General features: G+C 51.5%; 1 protein-coding gene across 8 annotated transcripts in view; it reads left to right on the top strand.

Annotated features, from left to right (window-relative positions):
- Positions 1-23,313, top strand: part of LOC146811923 (sulfotransferase 1C2-like) — a 393,580-nt gene that overhangs the window by 149,926 nt on the left and 220,341 nt on the right. The gene's annotated exons all lie outside the window — the stretch shown is intronic.

Here is a 23,313-nt window from a genome sequence, read left to right as displayed (position 1 = left end):
CAGCTCAAACCGATTCAGGGGCTACCTGTCCCTGCTCTGGCGTGAAACTGGACAAAGGGAAGTGGGTGTAACCACTCCGTACCCTGACTCTCCCAGAGGAGTGGTCATAGAGCTAGTCCCTCCCCTATCTTCAGTATAAGATAGGAAACCTTGCCATTGCAAAGTAGATAACCCTGGGCGACGCTCTACAAAGAAGAATCCTGGCCCTTCGATCTTCCACTACCTTTGGAAGACAGAAGAATCTCCCTTGGAGTCAAGGAGTGATTCCCCTGTTTGGCAGGCACCAAAAACTCTAATCAACGGTCGCAAACTTTTCCGCTCCCGCCGGAGTTCGAAGTCCTTGCAGCCCCGGAAGTAGACTTCCTGACTTCTCGATGGCCATTGTGAGTCCCCAGCAAAGCTGAGGTGAGTGGACCCCACGAGTGACGAGGAACAGCAATACCTGGGTACAGTGCATTATTGTCAAGTGCAACCCCTTCACGATGTTCTACGAACTTGTGCATTGGACCATTTGTGGCCCAAGCCTCCAGCAGGTCTTGCAGAGAAAATCAAAGGTCTACCCCGTCCCGAGTGACCGTGGGCTCCTGTAAAGCATTTCCTCATGAGGCGTCTTTGCGATCCCTTGCCCGTTGGCTTGTGGGTCCCCCGCAGACTTTCTGAACAAACCAAAGGGCTCCCCTGGTTGCTCCAGGTCTGCCCTCACTTACCTTCGCTGGGTGAGTCCCTCAGACCTTGCTGGTCTGCAACGCTGACTGCCTTTGATATCCACAAGACTTGCTGTTGCCAAGGCTTGTTGGCCCCAATCCAGTTGCCGACACCTCAGTGAGCTGCACACTTTATGCGACACTCGGAATCCAGCTGCTGGTCATTGTCGATGCCTCCTGGTCCTCGTGAGCGAAGAGTTAAAACACCCTTGATCACCTGAAATCACCCGACTTCCGTGGGCAACCAGCTTCCTGGCCCCCAGTGACTGGCAAGTGACTGTGAACACTGTCCCTTCAATTTTCAGGTCATCTGCATCTCGAATCCACCCTTGGATTCCACCGGACACTTCTTCAGTCTTCGCAAGCAGCAAATCTTCTTTGGTCTCCATAGAAAACAGCAACGCGACCCGACACCAAAAGACACCTATGCACCCGGCTTCCCTGGGTGACGTAACTCGTGCACTCCGGTGCCCTAGTATGTGTTGGCCCTCGAATTACTTACCTTGTAAGTGGCTTGCTTGTAGACTTCCTCAAAGTACCCTAAAACTTTAAAAATCAAATCGCGACTTGCTCCATTGTAATCAATAGGGAACCCGCGGCTGTGTTCACACACTGCATGCGTCTCCCGTGGGTCTGTTACTTACCTGCTTTCACTGCAGAAGTGAAGCCCCAGCGATTCTACAGGCTCTAGGCCTTGTCATTCTGCAAGTCGACTTTCCTAAACCTCTTTTTTAGTATATGGTCTGGTACGCCCCTAGGGCACCAGCCATATTTGTGCTTAACTTATTGTGAAACGTTGATATTTGAATGTGTTCCTGACTTCTAATCTCAAAGAGATTAGTATAGTAGAGTGTGTCTAGTAATAAATACATATATATTTGATATATATACCTGTGTGATGTCCTTTCATTTGGTAATTCAAGAGATTATAAGGTATAACAAGCTGCTTTACATTCCTCTGAGACTTAGCCTGAAGGCTGCTTTCCACAGCTACCACTAGGATAGCTTTCTTTAAAAGTTTGTCTTAAACCCATCTACCATAAGAGTCGAATTGGACTGGTGCAAGGTGGCCACTATAACTAGTGACCAGCATATGCCAGGCCAACTTCTCACACACGCTAACTGATATCCATCTCGCCGCACCGGCAGTATGAGAGATGGAGCTCAGACACTAACTTGATATGGGTGATTTGTGCGCGTGCCAGGGCCCTTCAACCACCACTCCATGAGGGCAGCGCCTGAACTTTCACCTTCATTCCGCCACCCTTGACGCTTCCCGTCTTTCTGGTGCCCTCCAGGACATCGCGCCCAGCAAAAGGTCTCCAATGTTTCTTCTGTTATCCAGCACCCCGCAGGTCTCTGAAGACCCACCCTATCCTGCAGCCCCTCATCCATTCCCCAATTCTGCAGCCTTCCATCGTTTCCCGCCTTTTTGTTGCCCTTGAAATTTTTTGACACTTCACTGACTTGCAAAGTTTCCTACTGTCCCACAATCCTCCATTGTTTTCAACGATTCCACGGCCCTCTTATGTTTCTCTCAGCTTTCTACAGCACTCTATCGTTTTCCCTCTGTTCACCAGCTTTCTGAGACATCCCACCCCTTCCAGTCATCACCATGACAAGCATTTCTGCACTTGGGGAAATCTACCAAAAGTTCAATCCCCGCGCGTACCTGCAGAACAACTACATGCCCCCGTGCGCTGACTTCAGCTCAGAAGACTGCACCGCGCCCTGGAAGATGCGCTGCCACAGGTGAGGTTTGCTCATACATTGGTACCTGCATTTGCCATTTTAGCAAATGCAGCTTTTTAGAGCATGAGATAAGATAGTTCAGTGAGTAAATGCACCTCTTGCAGCCTGTGATGTAGCAAGGGTGTGGTAAGCCCGTATGCAAGAAAGCAACTACCCTGGTTAGGTAGTAACAAAATGGCCATGGCGGGTTTGAGTGCCCCTTATGCAAATAACCCTGGTGCTCTTACACCTGTTGCACAAATGACAGCTGCAACCTTGTGTAATCTGAAAGTCACGTGAAAAAAACTGAGAGGCAGCACCGGTCCAACTTTCATTTTTCAGTTGTTTTGACGTTTTTGTGGGTAAGATCTACATAAAAAAAAGTCAACAGCATGTCTGGGAAAGGGTTCTCAGTAAAGTGCTGTGGTTGCTTTGCCAAGGATCAGGTCATAGTGTGTAGAGGACTGATGATTATTGGGCATTGCTGTTGTTTTCAAAACTAACCTTACCTGGTCGTAGAGTTTGTATATAAAGACAAGATTATTTTATCTCACAGCTGTTTCCATGTATTTAATGCTGCAATGTCGCCTTTAAAGTGGTAGCATACAAGACTGATAAAAAAGATCTCTCCAGTTTGTGCAGTCCGGTCGCTCTACAGAGGAGGTGGGGCGGCCAGCAGCCTGAGTTTCTCTTCACTTACCACTATGAACTAGGGGCGCTTAGAAGCAGGTAAAACTGCCAGCACGTGACAGACCACTGCATTGGGCTGGTACTATACTAAGGTCATTCTAGTCAGCGGCCTAGGTGCGCCTTTTTCAAGGGAGGCAGATTGTATCTAAAACCATCACATGCACCCGTTTGTTAAAGGATGGGTGTTTGAAATGTCACTTCACTGATGGCGCTAAAATTCCTGCGCCGCTCCACACCTCATTTACTCCTCCTAAGCTCTCTGAGCAGACTTTGACCCAAACAACTTTGCACCTCGCGCCAGCAAGCTGATGTGGGGCGCTGGCACGCGGGACAGTGAAGCCCCCCACTCTCTTCCTAGCGCTTGGACGCCTATCAGATGGGCATTGTGCATCCTGCGTGGACTCAGAATGTCAAGCCTTGGTCCTCCTGGCTGCTTTAGAACACCACTGGTGAGACTGGCACTGTGGGAGCTCTTTTCTTTTAGAGCTGCTGCCCTGGGGCAGTGACACAGATGTCCCTCGGAGACAGAGGAGTGGTCTCATCTTCAGAGCCTTTCTCTCTACTATTCACTCTCTACTACTCTCTACTACTGACTCTTTACTACTCTCTACTACTCTCTACTACTCACTTTCTACTACTACTCTACTACTCACTTTCCTACTCACTCTCTACTACTCACTCTCTACTACTCAATATACTACTCTCTACTACTCCTCACTCTACTACTCACGTTCTACTACTCACTCTCTACCACACTCTACTACTCTCTCTACTACTCACTCTCTACTACTCTCTCTCTACTACTCTCTACTACTCACTCTCTACTACTCTCTCTACTCTCTACTAATCACTCTCTACTACTCACTCTCTACCTCTCTCTCTACTACTCTCTACCTCTACCTACCTCTCTCTATGCGCACACATATGCACATATATATATATGTGTAAGCGGGATCGAAGGAGGACGCTAGAGCATGCGCTGAGTCATAGAGCGTTTTTATTTTGAAATGGTAGGTATGTAGGGAGGGAACAAGGTCTGGTAATCCAGGGGGTCCTCGTGTCCGATCTCCGGGGTCCGAGTCTTCCTCGTGGGGGTGGTTCGGCTCTAGTCGTCGTGGTGTGCAGCAGACGGGAGGAACTCCGGGACTCGTGCCAAAGGAAAGAGAAAGACTATCGTTAGTCTCACGCCCGGTCAGGCACGGTTGTGAAGGAGGGGGAGTGAGGGAAAACACACAAGTGCAGCTGTGACCCAGTCGGCGCCTCGTGTAGGGGGTGTTTTTGTGAGGATGGGGTATTTACAATATTGACACGGTGGCGAGTGGTGGCGACTAGAAGCGCCCTCCCCTCTCCCGCCTCCCGACCCAGCCCGAGAAGCGATCCCGTACCTGGGATAGCCACGCTCTCCCCTGGGCGTGGCTCGGCGGAGCGTGGTTGCGGAGACCTCCTTGCTCCGGCTTCCCTTCCTCCGTCGGACGTCTGCTCCTCGCTGGTTCCACAGTTCTCTCGTCTTCTTGCCGTCGCTCTCGTTCACCTTGGTTCTTGCTCTCTCCGCTCCCTCCGGTGTCGTCACACACCCGGTTACCTGTCTCGTGGGTATTTATTGGCTGCCGGCTGCTCAGGTCTGTACACAGGGCGGTAGTAACGGGGAGGGCTTCCCAGTTAAAGCAACATGCGTCCTCTGGAGATGGTCCCGTGTCGGATGAAGTCCATGGGTCGTCCTGGGGAGTATAAAGTACAGGGCTTGTCATTTCGTGGGGTTCCCACCAGTCACCCCCGGCGAGGGTTTGTTCCCCGTGACACTCCTCCACCACTGGATTCTCCCGCTCGGGGAGAGGATATGTCCTAGATAGGTAGTCTGCGCTGCCGTTTTCTGACCCTTTACAATGTTTCAATGAAAAGGAAAAGGGCTGTAGGGCTAGGAACCACCTGAGGACCCTAGGATTGTTAGAGATGTTATGGCTCATCCACTGCAGGGGTGCATGGTCTGTGTATAAGGTGAAGTGTCGTCCCTCTAGATAGTAACGTAAGTTGTCCACCGCCCACCTAATTGCGAGGCATTCACGTTCGATCGTGGGGTATTTGGTCTCCCGGGGAAAGAGTTTCCTACTAATGAATAGTACGGGGTGTTCCATGTCATCCTCAAACACCTGGGACAACACTGCACCCAGTCCGTGATCGGACGCATCCGTATGTAATATAAACGGCCTGGAGAAGTCCGGGGAGGACGACACGGGGCTGGAGGTTATGATGGTTTTCAGGTCCTGAAAGGCCTTCCTCATTTCTTCCGAGGGTACTTTGAAGACTCGGGGACTCACGTTTTTCTGAAGGGTGTTTGTCAGTGGGGAAGCCAGATCGGAGAAGTTCGGTATGAAACGTCTATAGTAACCGATCAGGCCTAAGAATGCTCTCATGTCTCGTTTTGTGGACGGAAACGGTGTGTCGGTAATGGCTTTTACCTTCTCCGTCTGGGGAGCAATGAGACCGTGCCCCAATACATAACCCAAATAGTTCACTTTCTGGAAGGCAACCCTCGATTTCTTTGCGTTCACGTGGAGGCCTGCGTTATGTAGGGCCAGAAGAAGAGTATGTAGGTGCCGGAGGTGCGTGTGCCAGTCTGGGCTGAAGACCACTATATCGTCCAAATAGGCTCACGTGAAGTCCTGGTGGTCCTTCAACACCTCATTCATCAGGCGCTGAAAGGTGGCCGGGGCACCGTGGAGTCCGAAGGGCAGTACCGTAAACTCGAAGAGCCCGTCTGGTGTTGAGAATGCCGTCTTTTTCTGGTCCGCTTCCCTCAACGGCACCTGCCAGTAGCCCTTGGTTAGATCCAGCGTGGTGATATATTGGGCTTCTCCGAGTTTCTCTATTAATTCATCGATGCGTGGCATGGGGTAAGCATCAAAGGAGGAGATGTCGTTGAGAGCACGAAAGTCCATACAGAATCGTATGCTTCCATCTGGTTTAGGCACCATCACTATCGGTGACGACCATTCGCTTCTGGATGGTCGTATCACTCCCAGCCGTAACATATCCCGTACTTCTTATTGTATCGCTTCTCTCCTGGCTGCTGGTATGCGATATGGCCTTTGTTTAATGATCCTCCCTGGAGGGGTGTCTATTTGATGTTCTGTCAAGTGCGTTCTCCCGGGGACATTGGAAAACAGCGAGGCGTGTGTTTGCAACACCTCCCGCAATTCATCGGCCTTTTCCGGGCCTATGTCTGGATTGATTACCAGTTGATGTAGAGTGGTTTGTTCCTTCTGCTGAGTGGGTACCGTGAGGTTCGTGTCCTTGGGTGGGGGTCCGATCCACTTCTTTAATAAGTTGATGTGAAACACCTGTGTTCGTCTTGGTGTGATCTGTAACCTATAGGTGGTCTTTCCGATGGTTGCCACTACTTTATAAGGTCCCTTCCATTCCTTCAGGAACTTCTGTGAGGACGTAGGTAACATCACCAAGGCCCAGTCGTTTATACTTAGAGACCTCCACCTTTTTCCTCGATTGTAGTACCTTGCCTGTTTTTCTTGTTGTTTCTCCAGGTTTGAGTAGGCTAGGTCGCGGAGTTTCCCTAGTTTAGACTGTAATTCCTGGGTGTACTCCAACATCTCTCGGGTGCTCTCTATGTCTTCTTTCTCCCATGCGTCCTTCGTCATCTCCATGAGACTCCTGGGTCTCCGTCCGTATAACAGCTCAAAGGACGAGCAGCCCAGGCTGCTCTGTACCTGGCTCCTTATAACGTATAGGGCTAACGGTAATATCTGATCCCATTCTTTGCCCTCCACGTGTAGCATTTTTTTGAGCGTCGCTTTCAAGGTTCCGTTGTAGCGTTCCACCAACCCGTCGGTCTGCGGGTGGTACACGGAGGTTTTGATCTGGTGAACGTCAAGGATTTTGCAGACTTCCTTCATCAGGCGGGAGACAAACGGTGTGCCCTGGTCCATCAGTATTTCTCTCGGAAAGCCGACTCTTGAGAACAGTTCCACGAACCGGTCGGCTATGTTGCGGGTGGTGGGGGCTCCTAATGGGAATGCCTCTGGAAAGCGTGTAGCATAGTCGACCACTACCAGCACATAGGTATGGCCTCGTTTTGTACGGGGTAGAGGACCTATGAGGTCCATACCCACTCTTTCGAACGGAGACCCTATCACGGGGAGGGGTTGTAGTGGCACAGCTGGGGGTCTATGTGTGTTCCTTATCTGGCATACTGTCCACGACTGACAATGTTCTTTGGTGTCCTTGTAGATGCCAGGCCAGTAGAAGTGTCGGAGTATGTTTTGTGTCGTCTTCTCTGTCCCAGTATGTCCTGCCGTGAGGTGGGAATGGGCAAAAAACTGAATTTGTTCTCTAAAAGATTGGGGTACTACGAGCTGGTGGGGTTCGGAGGGAGTTCCCTGTCTGTACAGCAGGTCATTTTTAATGAGAAACCGGGGATATACTACAGGGTCTACACCTATGGATCTGTGGGCTTGTTCCCATGCGTTTAAGAGAGTGGCATCGTTGGCCTGTGCGAATCTAAAACTACGATTCGTGAGCCAGGGTTCTGCTGTTATCAGGGCTGGGGCCGGGGTGTTCTCCCTCCTGCTAGGGTGCTCCTCCCTCCCTCTTGTCTTAGTCAGTACCATACGGAACAGGTCTTGGAATCTGGGATTATCGGTCCCTATGATGAGCTCTTCGGGAAGGCTATCAAGGACCCCGACTCTTATCGTGCTGCTGGCCCCCGAGGGGTGTACAACGGGAACATCAGCCACGGGATACGGCTTGACGTCCCCGTGGACACACCGAATGTGTACGAAAGCGTCCGGTACCACTTGTTCAGGAGCCACCCACAACCCCTGAATAACGGACTGCCTACATCCCGAATCAAGCAGTGCGTGTAAGGGTGAGCCATTTACCTGCACCCGTACATGAAAAGCGGACCCCATTTCCGCGGTGTAGAGGATAGACTTGGGTATATATCCCACTTCCATGGGTTCGTCTACGGGCCGTTTCCTGGGACAGGCCCGGGCGATATGGCCCCACTCCCCGCAGTCAAAGCATTGTGGTCCCCTCGGGACGGGGACCTCGTATCTTGGGGAACGAACTTTTGGGGGTTCAGGGTTCTTCGGTCTTTTCTCAGTCCGTAAGGGAGTGTTGCGCATTTTCTCCAGGTCCCCGATGTAACCCTTTGGCTGGGCTCTGGAGAAGGTGGTGGCCATTTCTACGGCTTGTTCCGCCGTCAGGTGGGTGTGTTGTCTCAGCCACCTCTGTGTATGATACGGCAGGGCCTCCAAATACTGCTCGAGGTAAATCTTTTCCATTATTTCCTCTTTTGTACTCGTACCTGGACTGAGCCACTTGTCTGCGGCCATTTTCAGTCAGAAATAAAGGGTTTTAGGATTGTCTCCGGGCGCTCCTTTCTCCTTTCGGAAGCGTACCCGATAGGCTTCCGCGTCAAGACCCAGGTGATCCAAAATGAGGGTCTTAATGGAGCCATACGGGGCATCACCGGTGGCATTGGCCACCTGGTAAGCGGCTTGTGCCTCCCCCGTCAAAAGGGGGGCCAGGAAGAAAGGCCATTTCTCCGGAGGCCAGCTACAGGCTCGGGCGACCCGTTCAAAGTTCGTGAAAAAGGCTTCCGGATCGTCACCGGGTACGTACTTTTGTAAGGATATTCCGGCGGGTGTGGAGTGGCGTCCGTCTCTCCCAGTGCCCACCATGGGTTCGGTTACCGCTTTCTGCAGCCCTTCCAACTGGGCCGCTATGGTGTCCTTAAAGACCTCCCTGTCAGCACTCGCAGAGGCCATCTGGCGTTCTACCGCCCACTCCAGCTTCTCCTGTCCCTTAATCATATGCTGTATTAGTGCATCCATCTTGTTGAACAGATGGGTCCTCTATGCCTGCATTCTCCACCAGTGTAAGCGGGATCGAAGGAGGACGCTAGAGCATGCGCTGAGTCATAGAGCGTTTTTTTTTTTAAATGGTAGGTATGTAGGGAGGGAACAAGGTCCGGTAATCCAGGGGGTCCTCGTGTCCGATCTCCGGGGTCCGAGTCTTCCTCGTGGGGGTGGTTCGGCTCTAGTCGTCGTGGTGTGCAGCAGACGGGAGGAACTCCGGGACTCGTGCCAAAGGAAAGAGAAAGACTATCGTTAGTCTCACGCCCGGTCAGGCACGGTTGTGAAGGAGGGGGAGTGAGGGAAAACACACAAGTGCAGCTGTGACCCAGTCGGCGCCTCGTGTAGGGGGTGTTTTTGTGAGGATGGGGTATTTACAATATTGACACGGTGGCGAGTGGTGGCGACTAGAAGCGCCCTCCCCTCTCCCGCCTCCCGACCCAGCCCGAGAAGCGATCCCGTACCTGGGATAGCCACGCTCTCCCCTGGGCGTGGCTCGGCGGAGCGTGGTTGCGGAGACCTCCTTGCTCCGGCTTCCCTTCCTCCGTCGGACGTCTGCTCCTCGCTGGTTCCACAGTTCTCTCGTCTTCTTGCCGTCGCTCTCGTTCACCTTGGTTCTTGCTCTCTCCGCTCCCTCCGGTGTCGTCACACACCCGGTTACCTGTCTCGTGGGTATTTATTGGCTGCCGGCTGCTCAGGTCTGTACACAGGGCGGTAGTAACGGGGAGGGCTTCCCAGTTAAAGCAACATGCGTCCTCTGGAGATGGTCCCGTGTCGGATGAAGTCCATGGGTCGTCCTGGGGAGTATAAAGTACAGGGCTTGTCATTTCGTGGGGTTCCCACCAGTCACCCCCGGCGAGGGTTTGTTCCCCGTTTTCCCCGTGACAATATGTATATATATGCATATGCATATGCATTTATATATATGTGTATATATAGATACATACATATATAAACATATATATATATACATCTGCATATCTATATTCACTTAAAAAACCATAGGTTTCACACATGTTATAGTTAGCTGTACATTTCACTCGTAAAAAACCAATGAAATTCCACGTTATAGTTAGATCAGGTAACTATAACTTGCGCGCCCACAATAAACTGCTGATGACGTCACATAGTACATCACTCATGACATGGTCAGTGACATCACTCATGACATCAATGATGACATCTGAAATTACACATTGTGGATTGCGGTCGCGCAAGTTATAGTTACCTGATCTAACTATAACGTGGAATTTCATTGGTTTTTTACGAGTGAAATGTACAGCTAACTATAACATGTGTGAAACCTATGGTTTTTTAAGTGAATTTGCAAGGTTTTGTAAATGATAATTCCTAACTATAACGTGTGTGAAACCTATGGTTTTTTCAGTGAATTTGCAAGGTTTTTTAAATGCTAAGTTATGTATTTATTTTTTATTTTTTTTCTGGTTTTTCACTATGCGCACACCCTGCGCGCACGGAGCGCGCTTACAGATATATATATTGATTTAAATGCTATTTTCTCAGGACCTACTGAACAGATTTACACCAGACCTACAAAAGGCACATCCTTGACCTGAGGACTACCTCTCTGCCAAATTTCAAGTAATTCTGTTCAGCCGTTCGGGCTGTAGCTGTGTCTAAAGGTCCTATGGAAAAATGCATGGGGAAAACGCGTTTTGGGACCCCCCTTTTTTCTCAGCCCCCGCTTGACGAATCCCCCCGAGACTTTCAGGGTAGGAGCGGAGCGTAGCGCCCCATTAGTTTTGAAAATTTCGCGAGGATTCGTCGACCGGCGCCAAAGTTATTCCAAATAGAATGTTGCAGATTTCCTATGGAAACACGGTCCTAACTATAACTATCTACTGGCGACCGCCAGTAGATAATATATATACAAATATAAATGCATGCATACATATACATATAGGCATACATATGCATGTTATGTACATGAAAGTTTGAAAAACACTAAAAAAAAGCAAAGCTAAAAAGCCACCTAATTACAAACAGACTGGCACATGCATCAAGCAAAATTGTCCTCGCAAAAATTGCGAATCGCTAAAATCGTCCGTTAGCGAGTGCCAAACAACCGATTCCAATGCATCAACCCCAATAGCAAAAAAAACAAAGAATCGCTAAAATAAACCCCGTAACATTAAAGAATCGCAAAATAAAGAATCGGTAATAGCGAAAACACAAATAGCGCCTGGCATTAGCGAGTAGCAAAGAATCGCTAAAGAATGCATCAAAAATCGCTAATACCGAAAACCTGCAAATTCGCTATTTAGCATGAGCAGAATAAGGGGAATCTGAACCAGGAGGTAAAGTTGCAGACACACCAAAAAAAAAAAAACAATTGCCAAAGTGTACCACAGGTGTAATCAATCAGAAACCCTTCAACAATGGGCCTGGAGACCCCGTTTCCTTTTACAAAATGGCAGCCCTCTACGTGCTTGCAAGGAGGATGAGAATAAATGCAGCTGCACAGCGCAGGAGGAGGATCCAGGAGAGGGTATCCAGAGAGCGCATTACATTGCTGGGCCAAAATGAGGAGGAAGTATATGACAAGTACCGTCTCAATCGTGCCATGATAATGAGCCTAATTGCTGACCTGGAACCACTACTGCAGCACCAGACACGTAGGACCAATGCCATTCCTGTGCACGTCCAGGTCCCATGCAGCCTGCACCTACTGGCGTCTGGAAGTTTCCAGGGGGTCGTAGCGGTAGCGGGAGACGTATCACAAAGCGTACTTTCACGCTTCTTCCGTAAATTCATTGATGCTATGCTGACAATGATACATACCCACATCACCTTCCCCACAACCCCACAGGTGATGGACCAGACCAAACAGGAATTCTACCAGGTGGCCCAATTCCCTCATGTCATAGGATGCATTGACTGCACGCATGTCCCCATCTGTCCCCCCTCAGCCAATGAGTACATCTTCCGTAACAGGAAGTCCTATCACTCCATCAACGTGCAGGTCATGTGCAATGCCAAGCACATAATCACGGACATAGTGGCACAATTTCCAGGGAGCACACACGACTCATATATATTCAGACACAGTGGCATCCACAGGTGTCTGCTCAATGGAGAATTCGGAGAGGGACTCCTGCTTGGTACATACTCATACCTATTAATTACATCAGTATCACACATGTATTAGCATTACTGCCGCTAAGCCTTTGCTTCCCCCCTGTAGGTGACAGTGCATACGCCCTGCGGGAATATATCCTCACCCCCTACATCAACCCAGCAACACCACAGGAGCAACATACAATGCGGCACATATTAGCACAAGAAATGTGATTGAGAGGACATTCGGGATCCTGAAGAGTCGCTTCCAGATCTTACTTAAGACTGGTGGTGCTTTGCAATATAAGCCAGAGAACTGCTGCAGGATTGTAGCAGTATGTGCCATGCTGCACAACATTGCAACCAGAAGGGGGATACCCATAGAGATGGACAGAAACGACAAAAATTGGGATGACCAACCACCCACACAACACAGACAGTCACACGTGCCAAACACAGCTGAAGGTCAAAGGAGGTGGACATACATCACACAACATCATTTCAGAGCCAGGTAAGAATGAGCCATGACAATATATTTTGGAGTGGTAATGTTTACTTCACATGAGCACTTGTCAAAGTGATGTAACATGAGTAGAATAAAATACAGTGCTTCTACACATTGTGGAGAAAAACATATCCGTTGGCATCACGGGAGTGCAAACGCAAAATGCAAGTGGCCCATGGTTACACCACCATGGACAGAGATGCGGGACTGAATGTCTAGTGCCGCTTCCCACATACCCCCAGCCTCCTGTCTCGTGTCTCCTCTACCTCATCACGCTGTGTGTCTGTGGCTGCAGAGCTGCGCGAACTGCGCCTCCTGTTGCAGGTCTCCAGCACGGACACGCTGCTCACACTTGAGGCGGCCTCACTGCCCTCTCCCCTCCCAAGTTGCTGCCACTAAATGTCCCTGACTGCAAGTGTTCCACTGCAGTGGTCACCTGGCCTAAGGCCTTCGCTACATCCCCACAGTAGTGCCCGAGGTCCACCTGCAGTGACACGGAGCGGCGGGGCACAACTGCAGTGCTGTTGCAGAGCTTTGTGATGGCCCTCGTAGATGCAGTATTACGGCGCATGTTCTGCCTATGCATCCTGCGCTTGCTGTGTTGTCCTGCTAGGATGGCACGGGTGAGCTCCTGTAGGTTTTTATTGATGCCCTGATTGCCCTCAGCCACAACTGTGGTCATGTGCCGCACAGCGTCTGTCAGAGTGCACATGTGTTTTGCCAGTTTGGAGATGTTGAGGTTCATTGTTCCCATGTGTCTCCCCTGCAGGCGCTGAACACGCAGCATCTGGGCCTCTACACCACCATAGATGTTCCTTGGCTGTTCGGGGCGCTCTGCAATACTGCGCATGGACCTGCGCCACTGTGTGACTCTGCCACGTGCTGGTGGTGGGGCTGGCGGTGTGACACGTGTCTGACTGGGGGCACTTGTGGGTGCTGGACTCGGCTCTGTATCCATCACCTGCAGGGAGGGGACATGTGCCCTGCATCTTGGTGGTGTTGTCGGTGGTGGTGGTGGTATTGTCGTGTTGCAGGGATTCTGCTTTTGCACAGAACTATGCGCAGGAGACCAGGACCTCAGAGAATTGTGGTGTACCAGAAAACTCCCCTCAGAACCCAGAACCCCTTATCCGACTAGCTTAGTATCTCATTCGTTAACCTAGATCTAGCTAGGTGGTCCCAATGTATAGACAAACCAGAACAAGCGACTTAGATATTTCTCAGGAGTGGTGGGAATCCGAAATACCTGTTCGTACTTATTTATTAGTCCACAACATAATAATACAGACACTGGATGGATATTCATTTGATTACTAAGACTTTGGACTCATGGTAGTGGTGCGACCTGCAGTGGGTTTAATCTTCCTGAGGTCATACCACCTCTTCTTAAGGTGGTCGATGCTGCGGTGTGTCACACCGACTGCATTCACCCTCTCCCTAATGCGAAGCCATATCTTCCGCTTCTTGGCTTCGGGCACCTTGAGTGACAGCTTCCCAAACAGCTTATCATGCTTGCTGCTCACCCCCTTGATCAAATGCTCAAGTTCCTGTCAGAGAACTTTCTCTTCCTCTTCCTCTTCCTGGGCATGTCTGATGTAGCAGGTGCATTCTTGTCCATCCTGGATGAAGGTAGTCTGGATGGGTTCTGAGGGTGAAGTCTCTTGGCTCAGCTTGTATGTTCTGCCTCCTCCTGTGAGCTCCTCAGGGCAGTGAATGAGGGATGAGCTGGATGACTTCCTGGTTGTGATGTCATCAGCCCGCTTCTAGTGCGACCCGTTTTTTGCGAATTCGCTATTAGCGAATTCGTTAATACCGATTTCGGTAATACCGAATTTGGAAATTGCTATTCTTTATTTTAAGAAATCGCTATTGTGTTTTCGGTTAGGTTTTGCAATTTTTAAGGAAACGCTAAATTTTACCGAATCTGTACATGCATCCCGGAAAGCGATTCCTTATTTGCGATTCCTTATTTATCGCTAATAAGGACTCTCTTTTCAGATTTTTGATGCATGTGCCCCAGATTGCTTTAACTTAAAGGAGGGCGAGACCTATTGCATTTTTTTTTTTTCTTTTTTTTTTTTTTGAAAAACCTTTATTGACATTTCAACCAATAACAAGTATGGGCCTACAACCCCCGGGGCCGGCCGCTAAGCAGTCAGAGTAACAGATCAGTTTAATCACAGCCAGCACCACGGGGAGCAGAATCTCCATGCTAGTATACTCTCAGCCACTGAACAGCCCAAGTAGGAGACCAGGATACAAAAGGTTTTCATTTTATAATAAGGGAAGATGGAAGGATCAGGTGCCAAACAGTTTCCCAGCAGCGAAAAATGACAGGCAGAATAATAAACGTCAACAATAAACAGCAATTTATCTAATCAATGGCGCTGAAACAGAAAGTTCAGGATGTGGAGGAATATCACAGCCATTTGCGCCTGCAGTCCCCTGCCCTAAAACCCAGAAAACACCACGGAAATTGTGGCACACATGAAAAAGCAGTGATTAACAACGGAGGAGTTCTACCATACTGATCCCAGAAAAGAAGACAAAGAAGAATAAGAGAAGAAAAAAGAGGCCATGGAAAAAAAAGGGTTAAAGACTAAAGGATCCCCTCCCCCAACCCCCCACCCTGCACCTCTGCAGATGAGTACGGCCCCCCCCCCCAGCAGTGTGCCTGTCGCCCCGGAACCAGACCCGAAATATAGAAGAAACAGGGAAAGGGGAGTAAGAAAAGAAACCCCACCAGACGGGGGGGTAGAGAGAATATTAATAAACTGGAGGAGGGCCTTCAAAACATGCCCCGGCTTCTCCCTCCCGCACAATACGTTTTCCCCCAAAGCAAACAATAAGCAACACAAAATCGACCATGTCAAAGAAAAATGGGGAGCATTATGCACCTATTACACTAACAGTTATGCCGTGAGAGCACGCAACCCCTGAGCCCGCCCGCCTATTGGATGACCACCTCTGAAGGATCAGCCTTATCCTTGGCCACTCTTTGCGAATCTATCCATGCATACCCGTCGGCCCAGTGCCATGTCCAATGTTACAAAGAAGAGGAGCGTCCAAAAAAGACCAGGAAGCGACACACACAGGTAGGGTGGAAGTCTCTGAATACCAACACAGTCAGCAGTATGGAGGGTCGTCTCTCCCAGTGCTGCCCCAGGATCTGCACTGCACACAAGGTCAAGGAAGGTGGAATCAGCCAGAGCAGGCGACCGTTGCTTGAGTATTGCGTGGGTCGCCGGAGGCCGCGCACGGGAGAAGGCCACCACTCCCCACTCAGGGCCAAGACCTCCGGAACAGACCAGACCCACCGCCAGCCGATCACACGTTAGTATACTGTCCGGAGTTTCCAGCTGGTCACTATTCACAGGGGCGGCCACGACACTGTCCTCCTGTGTGCAGTGTAGGAAGTCCCTGTGTACCTGTGGACAGGCAGGCCGCAACTGCTCCGACGCTGATGCCACCCCATCAAGCTTACTTCCCAATACCCAGGCGCCGTGGACCAAGGTGGAATGAAGGGCACCGAGAGCCTCGAAGATCACCATACCCCAGCACAGCTCCCGGCGCTCTCTCCGCTACGCTCCTCATAGTCGCACACTTCCAATCTTGCTGCGACCCAGTGTACAGGATGGTAGACTTCGTCCTGTCAAGATGGCCGCCGGGTAGGTCCAACCCAGAGTGGGACCAGGACTCAGGGACAAGCGCCTCAAGTTCCATGTCACTGGAAACAGGGTTTCGGGGGCAGGCAAAAAATATATCCGGTGTGTGGTCACGGGCAACAGTCATCCCCACCACGGACCTGCGCCCGCGAAAGGAAGCAGCCCGCAAGAATCCGGGTGAGTTACGGGCGGCGGCCGGGCAGCTCACAGGCGAAGGTTGAGGCAATCACCGGAGAGTCTTGGATTAGCCACCTCGGGCATGCACTCGTTCCGCTACGCTTAGTGGTAGGAACGACCACGGCGAAATGTAGGCCGATATTCGCACCGCTCCGGTAGTCCGACTCCACCCAGTCACCAAAGGCCGCTGTTGTTGAACTGCCGCCCGGCCATGTTGTCCACTCGAGGTCCCGGCTCCAGGGTTGCACAGGCCGCAAACTTCAAATGGACATTTCTCCGGCGATACCGCCGCCAGAAACTTCGGAGGCACACGATCGGTTGCCGCTCTCAGTCACCAACACGGGCATATAGCGCAGGCTAAGGATCTCATGCAGGATATCTGTGCGGGATGCGGAGGTTCACGGAGCCGGGAGCCTACGCTGCCGTCCCGGTCGCCATCTTGGCTCCTCCCCTATTGCATTTTCAATGCTTGTTTTTTAATGAGGTGGAATTCCCTTTGACTCACTGCCATCTAGTGGTCACTGCCATGAATAGACGCACTTGTGCAGCAGCCTTCGGCGCACGCTGGCCTGTATCTTGTACACGCTGCAGCTTGTTTTAGCGTATTATTATTTTAGCTTGTTCTAGATTGTTTGTGTTATGCAAAATGGTTTTAATTAACCAAAATGAACTAATTACTTATTAACTAAATTGCTTGCAAGTTTGAATCCGGGCCTCGGCACAAGAGTCAGAATCGTGTGACTCTGGGCAAATCCCTGAACCTAAATATGTGTAAAATGTACTTGTGTAGTCGCTTCGTTGCTTCACAGCTAGGTTTGTGCTATATACCAGTACATACGTATATCTATTAAATATTTGAATCTAGCTGTGAGGCAACCGAGCGCTGTACAATACAAACACTTACTCCTGTTTTAGATGGGAGTAAATTTGTATGCATGGAGGAAGGTTATGAATGTCCATAAACATACGAGTTACATGATTGCTCATTACCTTTTGCAGATAGGTCCACCCATAAAACGCTCACATGCCCAGTTCAGAACTGCTTGACACTGTACATACACTGCAGCTACACACTACTTCCGAGCTTCGTGAACCGATGTTACACCGTGAGTGCATTACAGATTCACAGTTCAGAGCCCATCGCCTCTGCAGTCACGCTGTAATCATGGCGTGTGCTTAGCTTCTTTCTAATAACCTGTGTGACTTTGGGCGGCGCATTATTACTGGACAACAACGCACACAACAGCAAGGAACTCTTCAACATCGTTAAAGAGCTCTCCAACCCCAACGCCGGAAACAACGACATCACCCCTTCGCAAGACCTCTGCAACTCCCTCGCCTCCTGCTTCCACAACAAGATCGCGGACATACACAACAGCTTCAGCACTCAACCGACGCACGCCACGACCGAACCACCGCCCCCCACCACCACCCTCCGCGCCTGGACCCCGATCAGCACCGAAGACACCGTCCGCACGATGAACTCCATCCACTCCGGATCTCCTACCGACCCCTGCCCTCACCACGTCTTCAACAAGGCCGACGCTGTCATCGCACCCCACCTGCGGGACATCATCAACCCCTCCTTCGACACCGCTACCTTCCCGGAGAGCTGGAAGCACGCCGAACTCAGCGCTCTACTAAAGAAGCCATCAGCCGACCCCACCGACCTCAAGAACTACCGCCCCATCTCGCTGCTCCCGTTTCCTGCAAAAGTCATCGAGAAGACCGTCAACAAGCAGCTGGCCGCCTTCCTCGAGATGAACGGTTCCCTCGACCTCTCGCAGTCTGGCTTCCGGGCCAACCACAGCACCGAGACCGCCCTGATCGCAGCCACCGATGACATCCGAGCACTGCTTGACAACGGAGAAACAGCAGCCCTCATCCTCCTAGACCTCTCCGCGGCCTTCGACACTGTCTGCCACCGTACACTAGTGCAGCGACTCAGCAACGTCGGAATCCAGGAGAAGGCACTGGAGTGGATCATCTCCTTCCTCGCCGGAAGGACACAGAGAGTCCGCCTCCCCCCGTTCAGATCTGAAGCCACCGAAGTCATCTGCGGCGTTCCTCAAGGCTCCTCGCTCAGTCCAACCCTCTTCAACGTCTACATGAGCCCCCTCGCAGACATCGCACGCCAGCACAACCTCAACATCATCTCCTACGCCGACGACACCCAGCTGATTCTCTCCCTCACCAACGACCCCGCCACCGCCAGAGCCAACCTTCACGAAGGGATGAAAGAGGTAGCCAAATGGATGAAGAACAGCTGCCTGAAACTGAACTCGGACAAGACGGAAGTCCTCATCCTGGGATCCTCACCCTCCGCCTGGGACGACTCCTGGTGGCCCCCCGCCCTAGGCAGCGCACCCAAACCAACAGACCACGCACGCAACCTGGGCTTCATCCTGGACTCCTCCCTTTCCATGACCAGACAAGTCAACGCCGTCTCCTCGTCGTGCTTCAACATCCTGCGCATGCTACGGAAGATCTTCCGGTGGATCCCCACCGAGACCAGGAAGACGGTCACCCAGGCCCTCGTCACCAGCCGTCTGGACTACGGCAACTCCCTCTATGCCGGAACCACCGCCAAACTCCAGAAGAGACTCCAGCAGATCCAGAACGCCTCAGCACGACTCATCCTGGACATCCCCCGTCGCAGCCACATCTCCGGACACCTGAGAGACCTGCACTGGCTACCGGTCAACAAGAGAATCACCTTCCGACTCCTCACCCACGCACACAAAGCCCTACACAACCAAGGCCCAGGATACCTCAACAGCCGCCTCAACTTCTACGCTCCCAAACGCCAGCTTCGATCGACCGGCCACGCCCTCGCCGCCGTCCCCCGCATCCGAAGAGCCACCAAAGGGGGACGGTCCTTCTCCTACCTCGCCGCCAAGACATGGAACTCCCTCCCGACCCACCTCCGCCTGACCCAGGACCACCTCGCCTTCAGGAAGCAACTCAAGACCTGGCTGTTCGAGCAGTAGCGGACCCCCCTCCCCCAGCGCCTTGAGACCCTCTGGGTGAGTAGTGCGCTATATAAATGCTTTGATTGATTGATTGATTGATTATTCTCTCTTGTTCAATAACGCACTCTCAACCCCCAGAAGACCCTGGGAGGCGCGCTCTCTGTTCTGTCCCTTAATGTATTCACGTCTCTATCAGAAACGGAAGCAGGTCAGAGCGGGGCGCTCTTTGCTGCGCGATTCATACACATCGGCATTGGAAAGCGTGCGTTCAGCAGAATAAACATATAGCGTGGAACCTACAGTGATGCTAAATAATGCATAGATCAGAATACAGCAGTGCATCTATGGGGGATTTAAAGCATAGATATTCAATGAACAGTGATGGCTAGGCGTGCATACATTAAAAAAAGGGCAGCGTGGAGCGAAATATGGAATATCGACTGCAAATCATAGCCAAGAATAGAGCATCATGTTCCACGGGGAACAGAAGTGCATTTTCTAGGACCTTGACGTATGAGCACATATGATGCCATCAAATACCATGATGCATGGAAGTCCCAAGAACCTTGCTTTCAGACAAACCCTTGCAACTAGTTGTAGAGTTTTCAAGGCCTAATGCGGGTGAGGCTGAGCTGTGTACCTGCATCCGAACTCACTGCACTTCTAAACATCAACACAGAATAATATTGTACTCCTAAGTGCACCTGCAGGGGTTTGTATTAGGCCCATACATATTGCGCGATGCATCTGCAAAGGCCTGTACTCTACATACTCTGAACTCTTCAATACAGCATTCGTATGGATCGTAAAACACAAAGGCGATTGGTGAAATGCTTCGATTGATCTCAGCCATTGGTAATTGCTCTGAGCCATGTTCCAATCCATCTAGGGTGACCAGATTTTGGGAAAAAAATACCTGGGCATTCCAAAAGAATAGAAGGACTACACTTTTACATCAACCACCACCACGTCCACCACCACCACCACGTCCACCACCACCACATCCACCACCACCACGTCCACCACCACGTCCACCACCACCACTACGTCCACCACCACGTCCACAACCACCACCACGTCCACAACCACCACATCCACCACATCCACCACCACCACGTCCACCACTACCACCACGTTCAGACCCAAGATACATTTTGAAGAGGCGCAATGTCCCCGGGGCTCCTGTAAAAGCACTTGCAGCATCTCTACCTCACAGTGGCATACCTGCATGAGCCACTTACTCAAAACAAGCATTGGCATAGCCAATAGGTCTCGCCTTTGGGATCTTATAAGTGTTTAGCCATGCAACACTTGATGATATTGTGCTGGATAACTAAACACTTATAAGGTCCCAAAGGCGAGACCTATTGGCTATGCCAATGCTTGTTTTAAATGGTGTAAATCCGTTCAGTAGTTCCTGAGAAATTAGAAAAAGAAAAGTTTCAATATCTGAGCACCAAGGAGGGTTTGCGAACCCTCCCGGGCACGAGCTTCACTCTGATTGGCTGCCAACACTCCAAACCAGGAAGTGTTGGCAACCATCTTGTGACTCAGTAACCGAGTCACAAGAAAAGAGTAAACAAAAAGGTGAAAAACAAGAAAAGGGGGCAGGGTACAAACACCCTGGCCCCCTAGGCCTGCTCAAGGGCTCCACAAGGACCCCAGGGCCCAAAAAAGCATTTTAAAAAACCAAAATCGGCTGAATTCTCGCTGAGATCGCGAATCCAACCGAGAAAAAAAATAAAAAGCTAAGCGCGGGCTCCTGCGCTTCGTTATTCTTAAGCCCCTGGGTAGGCCAGGTCCCGGGGGCAATGCCTATTTAATTAGCGGGGTATCCCGCAGCCCCGGGGACCGCCACCACCCCGGGGCTTAGTTTATTGAATGCGGGGGACTCACTGCCCCCGCAGCCCCGGGGACTGCCACCTCCCCGGGGCTTTGTTTAAAACAAAATCATGGCGGGGCTCCTGCCCCCCCGCTCTGCCCCACGGACCGCCACCTCCCGGGGCATGCCTAATTAAGTGCGGGGGCCTCACGGGCCCCCCCAAGCCCCGGGGACCGCCACCTCCCAGGGGCTTTCTTAATTATTGGGGGAGCCTCGCGGGCATCCCCAAGCCCCAGGGACCACCACCTCCCTGGGCTTTGATTAGAGATGGGAGGGCCTCATAGACCCCCCAAGCCCCGGGGACCACCACCTCCTCGGGGCTTTGTACTTGATGGGAGGGGGGCCCCTCCTGGAGCCTTTGATGGACCTGGGGACCACCACCCCCCCGGGCCGCCTCCTGCAATGTTCCGGGATGCCCACCCCCAGGACATTGCCGTTTGCTATGGCAGGACGGGACCCGTGCAGCTCCTGCCCTGTCATAGCAAACTCTGCTTTGCTATATTGAAGCAAGAGCAGGAAAACCTGCTCTTGCTTCAATGAAGCAAAGCAGAATTGCTTTTGACAAAGGGGAGCTGCATGTTAGCTGCACCCCTTGCTCAAAAGCAGTGTCGGGTCCCGCAGGAGGCGCGGAGCCGGCGGGACCGTGGGGGCATTGGGCCTCCCCCCACGCTCCCCAACGCAAAGGGCCGGCCCCGGGTGATGGGGTCCCCAGGGCCAGGAGTGGCCCAGGAGGGGGGCCATGCGGCCACCTCCTTTTTAATTAAAAAGAAAATGGCCGGGCCCCAGGGGATGGGGTCCCCAGGGCCGAAATCGGCCTGAGGAGGGGTCCGCACGGCCAACCTCCTCAATCAAAAACTATTTGTATAATGGCCAGGGGCCAATAGTGGGCCAGGGAAAGGGGGCCACGCGGCCTCCCTTCCCTCTCATTAGGTAATAAAAAAAGACACCATGCTCTGGGGGATGGGGTCTCCGGGGCCAAAAGGGGCCTCGGAAGGGGGGCGCGCCGCCCCCTTCCCGTTTTTTTTGTTTTAAAAAAAAAAAAAGGGGTCATGTCCTGGGGGATGGGGTCCCCAGGGCCCCAAAAATAGTAAAAGAAGGGGGGCCACTCAGGCCCCCTTCTAAAAAAAAATATTTTAAAAAAAGCCGGCATCACGCCGGAGGCCTCGTCCCCTCCCTGCACCACTGTGCAAACGTGCCCCCTGGCACGTTGTAAGTTGGGAAATTAAGTCCCAATAAATACTGAGGGTCCCTGGGGGCCAACTAGCTCACCAGGTGGTCTGAGGCATTGACCGTTTTTACACCACTCTGCAAACGTGCCTCTTGGCACACTCCTGGTGGGACGATGAGGTCCTCTTGTGTCCTTAGGAGCTCAGGACACAAGTGGACTTCATTCCCCGAGCAGCAGTGCCCCAAGAGGCGCCTTGGCAGAGTGGTGTAAAAAGGGGGCATTGCCTCAGACCACCTCTGTGCAATCCAGCTGTGTGGCGCTTACAGGAGGTACCTGGTGGGCTAGTTGTATACAGGGGGACTTAATCCCCCAACTTAGATACCACCAGGGGGCGCGTTTGCACAGTGGTGGAGAAAGGGGGCGTGGCCTTTGTCCACCTCTCAGCAATTCCACTGTGTGGGGCTTACTAGAGGTAAGAGGTAGGCTAGTTGGCCCCTAAAGGACCCCCAGCAGTGAAGGGGACTTCAATCCCCATCCAAGAGCACACCAGGGAGCGTGTTTGTAGAGTGGTGGGCAAAGGGGGTGTGGCCTGCTATGAGTACTTACCAGTGCTGCTGTGTGGGACTTACTGGAGTTAATAGGAGGGGTTGTTGGCCTCCAAGGATGTCCTTGGGGGCCAACTACCCCTCTTGTTACCTCCAGTAAGTCCCACACAGTGGGATTGCTAAGACGTTTTCGGAGGCCATGTCCCCCTTTCTCCACCACTCTGCAGACGTGCCTCCTGGCAGAGACATAAACAGCAAAAGGCGCACCACTTCCACAAATGTAAATAATATCAAATTAATCCATGTACATGAAATATTTTCTTTTT

Source organism: Triturus cristatus, chromosome 7 (genome assembly GCF_964204655.1).
Source record: "Triturus cristatus chromosome 7, aTriCri1.1, whole genome shotgun sequence".
NCBI classification, from domain to species: Eukaryota; Metazoa; Chordata; class Amphibia; order Caudata; family Salamandridae; genus Triturus; species Triturus cristatus.
Note: the sequence above shows the minus strand (reverse complement) of the source record. Positions and strands in the feature narration are given on the sequence as shown.